Source organism: Saccopteryx leptura, chromosome 2 (genome assembly GCF_036850995.1).
Source record: "Saccopteryx leptura isolate mSacLep1 chromosome 2, mSacLep1_pri_phased_curated, whole genome shotgun sequence".
NCBI classification, from domain to species: domain Eukaryota; kingdom Metazoa; phylum Chordata; class Mammalia; order Chiroptera; family Emballonuridae; genus Saccopteryx; species Saccopteryx leptura.
In genome coordinates this window covers 197,826,331-197,834,970 of record NC_089504.1, presented here as the reverse complement: position 1 = coordinate 197,834,970, position 8,640 = coordinate 197,826,331, and the positions used below count along the sequence as shown (strand labels likewise).

The 8,640-nt window shown below is 37.8% G+C and overlaps 1 non-coding gene across 1 annotated transcript; it reads left to right on the top strand.

Annotated features, from left to right (window-relative positions):
- The first annotated feature begins 8,304 nt into the window (after positions 1-8,304).
- TRNAT-AGU (transfer RNA threonine (anticodon AGU)) lies at positions 8,305-8,380 on the top strand. Its single transcript has one exon. It is a non-coding gene; the product is annotated as a tRNA-Thr (tRNA).
- Positions 8,381-8,640: the final 260 nt, after the last annotated feature.

Genomic DNA, 8,640 nt, shown 5'->3' with positions numbered 1-8,640 from the left:
AAAAGAATAATCCCCTTCATGATTGCAACAACAACAACAAAAAATACTTAGGAATAAACATAACAAAGAATGTAAAGGACTTATATAATGAAAACTATAAACCATTGTTAAGCGAAATCAAAAAAGATATAATGAGATGGAAGAATATTCCTTGTTCTTGGTTAGGAAGAATAAATATAATCAAGATGGCCATATTACCCAAAGCAATATACAAATTTAATGCAATTCCCATCAAAATTCCAATGATATTTTTTAAAGAAATGGAGCAAAAAATCATCAGATTTATATGGAAGTATAAAAAACCCCGAATAGCCAAAGCAATCCTAAAGAAAAAGAATGAAGCTGGAGGCATTACAATACCTGACTTCAAACTATATTATAGGGCCACGACAATCAAAACAGCATGGTATTGGCAGAAAAATAGACACTCAGACTAATGGAACAGAATAGAAAACCCAGAAATAAAACCACATAGATATAGTCAAATAATTTTTGATAAAGGGGCCAAGAACACACAATGGAGAAAAGAAAGCCTCTTCAATAAATGGTGCTGGGAAAACTGGAAAGCCACATGCAAAAGAATGAAACTGGACTACAGTTTGTGCCCCTGTACTAAAATTAACTCAAAATGGATCAAAGATCTAAACATAAGACCTGAAACAATAAAGTACATAGAAGAAGACATATAGGTACTAAACTCATGGACTTGGGTTTTAAAGCGCATTTTATGAATTTGATTCCAAAGGCAAGAGAAGTGAAGGCAAAAATTAATGAATGGGACTACATCAGACTAAGAAGTTTTCACTCAGCAAGAGAAACTAATAACAAAATAAACAGACAGCCACCTAAATGGGAAATGATATTTTCAAACAACAGCTCAGATAAGGGCCTAATATCCAAAATTTACAAAGAACTCATAAAACTCAACAACAAACAAACAAACAATCCAATAAAAAAATGGGAAGAGGACATGAACAGACACTTCTCCCAGGAAGAAATACAAATGGCCAACAGATATATGAAAAGATGCTCATCTTCTTTAGTTATTAGAGAAATGCAAATCAAAACTGTAATAAGATACCACCTCACACCTGTTAGATTAGCTATTATCAACAAGACAGGTAATAGCAAATGTTGGAGAGGCTGTGGAGAAAAAGGAACCCTCATACACAGTTGGTGGGAATGTAAAGTAGTACAACCATTATGGAAGAAAGTATGGTGGTTCCTCAAAAAACTGAAAATAGAACTACCTTATGATCCAGCAATCCCTCTACTGGGTATATACCCCCAAAACTCAGAAACATTGATACGTAAAGACACATGCAACCCCATATTCATTGCAGCATTGTTCACAGTGGCCTGGACATGGAAACAACCAAAAAGCCCGCCAATAGATGACTGGGTAAAGAAGATGTGGCACATATACACAATGGAATACTACTCAGCCATAAGAAATGATGACATCAGATCATTTATTGCAAAATGGTGGGATCTTGATAACATTATACAAAGTGAAATAAGTAAATCAGAAAAAAACAGGAACTGCATTATTCCATACGTAGGTGGGACGTAAAAGTGAGACTAAGAGACATTGATAAGAGTGTGGTGGTTACAGGGGGAGGGGGGAGAGGGAGAGGAACAGGGGGAGGGGTAGGAGCACAAAGAAAACTAGATAGAAGGTGACAGAAGACAATCTGACTTTGGGTGATGGGTATGCAACATAATTGAACAACAAGATAACCTGGACATGTTATCTTTGAATATATGTATCCTGATTTATTGATGTCACCCCATTAAAAAAATAAAACTATTAAGAGAAAAATAAATAAAAATTAAAACTATGTATGCTTATTAAAGAGATTTTTTTCTTTCCACAACATAAAATACAAACAGCTTTGATTGAGAAAATTTACATGGGCTTAGGGAAGTTGTCTAGGCTGTGTGGAAAAAAAAGAAGTTATATTGTTAGTGGAAAGAAACTTTATAGGGTGATATGATTGTAAACTACTAACTAGTCAGGTCATGGTGGGTATTCAGGCCTATAACTGCTTCTTTTTTTAAAAAAAGTGAGAGGAGGGGAAATACAAAGACAAATTCCCACATGTGCTCCGACCAGGATCCACCTGGCAACCCCTGTCTGGGGCTGATGTTCTGCCCATGATTTTAGCACCTGAGGGGAAGGCTCCATGGAACCATCCTCAGAGCCCAATGTCAATGCACTCAAATCAATCCAGCCATGGCTACAGGAAAGGAAGGGAGGGTCTGGTAAAAGAGGGAAGGGTGGAGAAGCAAATGGTCTCCTCTCCTGTATGCCCTGACTGAAAATTGAAACTGGGACTTCCAAATGCTGAATCAACATTCTACCACTAAACCAACTGACCAGGGCCCCTACAAGTTCATTAGTTAAAGGCTAACCTTTGCCTTAGGCAAAGCCTGTCCATAGTTTCCATACATCTAGGTTAACACACATTTGACATGCCTCCTTCAATCCCTCCTTCTAATATGTGACCACCCTTTCAGACTCATCCTTCTAAAGGTGGGAGAGCACAAAATGTTACTACCCTGTAATATAATCATTACCTTGCTTTCTCCCCCTTTCCTGCCATCTTCCTCAAGTTCCTTCCTTCATTTCCAATGCATAAAAAAATTGCAAAACTGTTATTCTCTGGAGCATTTGAGGTCTTGCTCCCCAGCATATATCATCAGCTTGAGCTCAAATAAACTCAACAGTCCAAATGCTATAGAAATATTTACCTGTGTACTCTTATTGATCCATGTTACCCTGTTAAATTTAATTTCTAAATAAAAAAAAAATCTGTGGGCCTGACCAGGCGGTGGCGCAGTGGATAGAGCGTTGGACTGAGATGCAGAGGACCCAGGTTCAAGACCCAGATGGTCGCCAGCTTGAGCGCGGGCTCATCTGGTTTGAGCAAAAGCCCACCAGCTTGAACCCAAGGTCGCTGGCTCCAGCAAGGGGTTGCTCGGTCTGTTGAAGGCCCACGGTCAAGGCACATGTGAGAAAGCAATCAATGAACAACTAAGGTGTTGCAACAAAAATCTAATGATTGATGCTTCTCATCTCTCTCTGTTCCTGTCTGTCCCTGTCTATCCCTCTCTCTGATGCACTGTCTCTGTAAAAAATAAATAAATAAAATAAAATAATTAAAAAAAAAATCTGTGAAAACATTATCTACAGGTTTGAAAGTTTCCTACACTGATAGGAGCAACCACTTACTCCATAGAAACAAAAACCATGGAATGTGAACACTAAAACTATTTGTCCTCCAGAAATAAAGAGAATTCAGTAATATTTAATTTGAAAAATGTGGAATTTATTTTAGTTAAATATTGTAGCATTTCCCTGTACAAATGGAGATCAGGTAAGAGTAAACACAGGTATCAGATCCATCATGGAAGTAGCAATATACCAAAATAGACCTTAATTAATAACAACCTATCAGGATGGAAAACATATTTCCCAGTTTTAGAAATTACTTGTTTTGCTAGTTCAGAAACTTGTGGTTGAACAAAATATTGCTTGAGAAGAAATCGGCACATTTCAATATTAATATTTTGGTTTACCTCAAATTAGCCTTAGAACACAAAGGTAAAAATAATTTTAAAAAATCCCCTTTGTAATGTTAACTTCTAGGACAGAAAACAGATCGCACTTATTTGCTGATGAATCTTATTTGTCGGCTTATTTAGAAATACTAACCACCTGTGAGCAGAAATCAGGCCTCTTATTGTTTGGTTCTTTCTTTGGAAGTTTGGTACACTTGATCACAGTCTGAGTGATCAAGTATTCCATGGAATATTCAGAGAAGAGTGACTTTGATGGCAAAAGACCTCAAAATGTGATCATGTCCACTGTCTTGGTTTGTTGAGAGAACTTGGATGTTTAACCTAGGGAATAACAAAACTACATTTCTTTTTGCAAATATCCAAAAGGTTAACCTGACATTAAGAACTAAATGGGTCCTTAAGGAAAACCAGAAACAATAAATGGAGGTGCAAAAAAGTGGTTAAGGACACAAGTGAGGGAGTCAGAAAGTCAGGGGTTCAAACACTTGTTCTACCATATACTAATTGTGTAAGCGTGGCTCAATATTTAACCATTGTGCATCTCTATTTTCCTGTCTGAAAAGCAGGGAAAATGACATCTAAGTTGTAGTGTTATTTTAATAAGCAAATGAGTCAACAAAGTGTACAAGGTGCTATGTGTAGCAACTGACATGAATATGAATTCAACAAATGGTGGCTCAACAGTTGCTTTATAAATCATTATCATAGTGTTACTGTTAGGTGTCAGAAATATCCCATGATAGTGCCCCAGGCACTAAAAATAGTCAGGTACTGGAGCCTTGGCCCTAAATGAGGGTTGCTGGGTGGATCCCGGTCAGGGTGCATGCAGGATTCTGTTTCACTATTCCCCCTCCTCTCACCTAAAAAAAACTTTTTTTAAAATTCTAACATTAACCAGCTCTGTACATTGAATAAGATATTTAAATTGTATGAGCCTCAGTTTTTCTATCTTAAATTAAGATAATAATATCTCTTTAATAAGTTTTTTTAATGAGTAATAAATAACATTATAAACCAAACAATAATATTGTTTTTTGAACATAAACTCAATGTCAGGCATGGTTCTAAATGTTTTGTATGTACTTGCTTTTTTCATCCTTATGAGAACACAAAGTGAAGGTTATTACTATTGTCCTCATTTTACAGATAAGGAAACTGTGGCAAACAAGATTAAGTAGTTTGCCCAAGGTCACATAGTTAATAAGGGGTAGAGCAGTAATCATGAGCATAATATATCTGGTTCCAGGGGCCATATTCATGACTCATTCCAGATTAGTGTTTGACACTGAACATGCATTTTCTCGTTCCTCTCCCAAGCACTGGACAACCACTTAGCCACCAAACAGAGACAATAAAACAATTGAATGTCAGTTTTATTGCCTGAAGCTAAATGATATATTGCTTTGAAAAGTACCAATTCCTGGAGTATATGAGTCAGTACTCTGGGGTAAGCTAGAAATCTGTAATTCCCCAGACATCTGTTGCATAGCTAGGGTTGATCACTAACTCTATATATGACTCTATATGTCTTCCAACTGGGAATTTCTGCAATTTGCTAAATTTTCTAAGTAAAAACAAATCCTAGATTGTTGGAGCTTATTGTCAAAGTAAGAAATATTCAAACCTGTAGAGAATTTTTATAAGAGTTTTTCTGAGCCAAAATGGATGCCACCTGCTGGGGAGGAGGGTCTCAAGTGCTCCAGAGAACACCACCTTTACTCTTTCTTTTACACACTTGAAATTAAGGAGAGAACTAAGGAAGATTATGTGAAGGTGAAAGCAAGAAAGGCGAGGATTGGAATTGAGGATAGTTAAGAGTTTGTGATCTCTTAAGGATGGTCATGCTTTGAAAGGAGGGACTGGAAAGGGGGTTGTTTCAAAAATGTGTTAACCTAGTTGTATAGAAACAATGAGCATAGTTTTCTTAAGGCAAAGATAAGCCTTTTTCTAAAAAAGTTATAGGTTTGGGATGTGACTAGCCAGCATGACCTGCCCAGTTAGGGATTTATGATGAGATGATCCTGTGAGATTCCTTTCCATAAAATCCCTTTTTTTCATTTACACTAGATTTTTTAGTTTGTAATCATGGATCTCTCCTCCAACTGATTAAGGAAAGAGACATAATATCCATAGAATGTACTGTATTTGCTCTATAGAAACACTCCCTGCCTTTCTTCCTAAAGAGTGTGTCCTAACTGACTATTGCAGTCACCTCCCTGGTCACGTAATACCTTCTCAAATAAATGGAAGAGGGAGATAAGGAAACCAAATGAACAAGCTCAAAATCTAAGTGCAAACCAATTCCTTGGGCTCCAGGAGTTAATGTAAATAAATAAAAAAACCCCACAAAAATATAGGGCAAATTGAGTTAGTAAAGTAAATGGGTGTGGACTCTATCTCCACCTCAGGCTGCAGTGCTGTATATATAGAAGTAGGAAGTGAAACAACATTTGGGTTCAGGAGGATTTTGTCTATAAAACAACACCCTTAGTTATAATCCATATACAATAGTTAAAGGGTGAACTTTGAACCCAAGGCATAATTCTTAGGAAAAAAAATGGCTAAGGAAATGATTCAAAGACCCTGATTCAAGTTCTGTAAAGCTTGGTCCTGTGAAGAACCCTGTTCCTATAGCAGAGTAGCTGTGACATTGGGTAGAGATGGCAAAGAGAAAGATTTTATGTATGTGTGTATTCTGTTCACACACAAATATAAATGCACATGCATTTATTCACACACACATAAATAAATATACATATTTTCAAAATTATATTTACAAAATAATTTTAATAAATCATCAGCCAGTTTTTTACTCCTTGACTTTTGGACAGAGCATTTTCTCTTAATTTGTAGTCTAGAATACAGAAGGTTTTGTAATTCTTCAGCTGGAATTGACTCAGCCAAATTAATTTCTTTTTTCAGTGTTTTTGTTCTTTTTTCCCTTCTCTAAATCAAGCTTGGGAAATGATAACTCTTTTGTCATGAGAGTAAACATGTATAATTTGGTTCCTATATTTTATTGTGGAATAGACACTGAAAAGAGATACAATGTTGTGAAAACTCCAAAGTAGCTGCAAAGCAGAAGGACAATGGGGATTTTGTCAGGATCTACTTTGATGACAAGTGCTGGCAGAATGTGGAGTGAGTACAGGAATGACACTTGGTCATTCTCTCATTCTCAAGAGAAGACAACAACTCAAGTGCTTTTAAAAAAGCAGAGCAATGGGCCCTGGCCGGTTGGCCCAGTGGTAGAGCGTCGGCCTGGCATGCAGGAGTCCCGGGTTTGATTCCCGGCCAGGGCACACGGGAGAACACCCATCTGCTTCTCCACCCCTCCCCCTCTACTTCCTCTCTGTCTCTCTCTTCCCCTCGCGCCCATTGGAGCAAAGTTGGCCTGGGCACTGAGGATGGCTCTATGGCCTCTGCCTCAGGCGCTAGAATGGCTCTGGTTGCTGCAGAGCAACGCCCCAGATGGGCAGAGCATCGCCCCCTGGTGGGCGTGCCGGGTGGATCCCGGTCGGGTGCATGCGGGAGTCTGTCTGACTGCCTCCCTGTTTCCAACTTCAGAAAAATACAAAAAAAAAGAAAAAAGAAAAAAAAAGCAGAGCAGTTTATGCATCAGAGTAAGAAAATGGCAAAATAACTGCTATTGTATAAGATAAAGGAATAAGAAAGACTTATTGTGAATGAGAAAGGTCTTTACAAAATTGTAGTGGACTTGAAAAAGGCTATTTTTAAAATTAACTGTGAATGCCAAGTGATAATTAAAAATATCTGTGCATCTTTTTCCAAATAACAGATAAATAAAATAGAAATTGAAAGGACAGGAGAGACCTCGTCCTTTTCACACTGTGAAGATTTGCTGTTTTTATCTGTACTTTTTTTCAGTCATTTGGAGGAAAATAAATTTTTTGGGCGCCATCTAGTGCTTAAATGGAAGAATGCAACTAAAGACTTCAAAAATTTTCTTTTCTCCCAGTTTTGGTATTTCGTACAGAGGAAAAATGTGTACAACAAAAACAAAAACAATTGAAGGTAAAAGGAGGGAAAAGATTAAGATGTATAGATTGGCCATTATAAAAATATTTTCGGGGATGGAATGTACAACATAGGGAATATAGTCAATAATACTGTAATAACTATGTGTAGTCTCTGATGGGTACTAGACTTATCCACGTGAAATCACTTCATAAGGCATATTCGTGTCTAATCACAATGATGTACACCTGAAATTAATATAATATTGTATTTTAATTGAAAAATTAAAAAATTATGTATATATATATATATATATATATATATATATATGAAACAGTTGAGTTTCAAGGATAAGGCATTAGTTTGAATTTACTACGGAAATCAATACTCATTGGTACAAGCAAGAATATGAAGGTGCTTTGAAGAAGGCAAAACTTTTGCTTTCTTCCATTTTACTCAGCCCCATGTAAAGTAGAATGACATCCAGCATAGTATGAACTGCATGTAATCTGTTTGAAACAAAATGAATTAATGGAGACAATTACAGGATTTTAGAGACAATATACATTTTGTTCTGAATATATATTGCATTTACCTATATTTTTAAAATGCCGATGCAACTTGTACAAATCATTTTAAGGAATAAAATTACAATTATTTATCTTAAAGATTTGCTGTAGATTCCTCAAAATCATGTGAGGAATACTTTGTAGTGTTTAAAATAGAATGTCAGAAAATGTGGCCCTGGCCAGTTGGCTCAGCGGTAGAGCGTCGGCCTAGTGTGCGGAGGACCCGGGTTCGATTCCCGGCCAGGGCACACAGGAGAAGCGCCCATTTGCTTCTCCACCCCTCCGCTGCGCTTTCCCTCTCTGTCTCTCTCTTCCCCTCCCGCAGCAAAGGCTCCATTGGAGCAAAGGTGGCCCGGGCGCTGGGGATGGCTCTGTGGCCTCTGCCCCAGGCGCTAGAGTGGCTCTGGTCGCAACATGGCGACGCCCAGGATGGGCAGAGCATCGCCCCCTGGTGGGCAGAGCGTCGCCCCTGGTGGGCATGCCGGGTGGATCCCGGTCGGGCGCATGC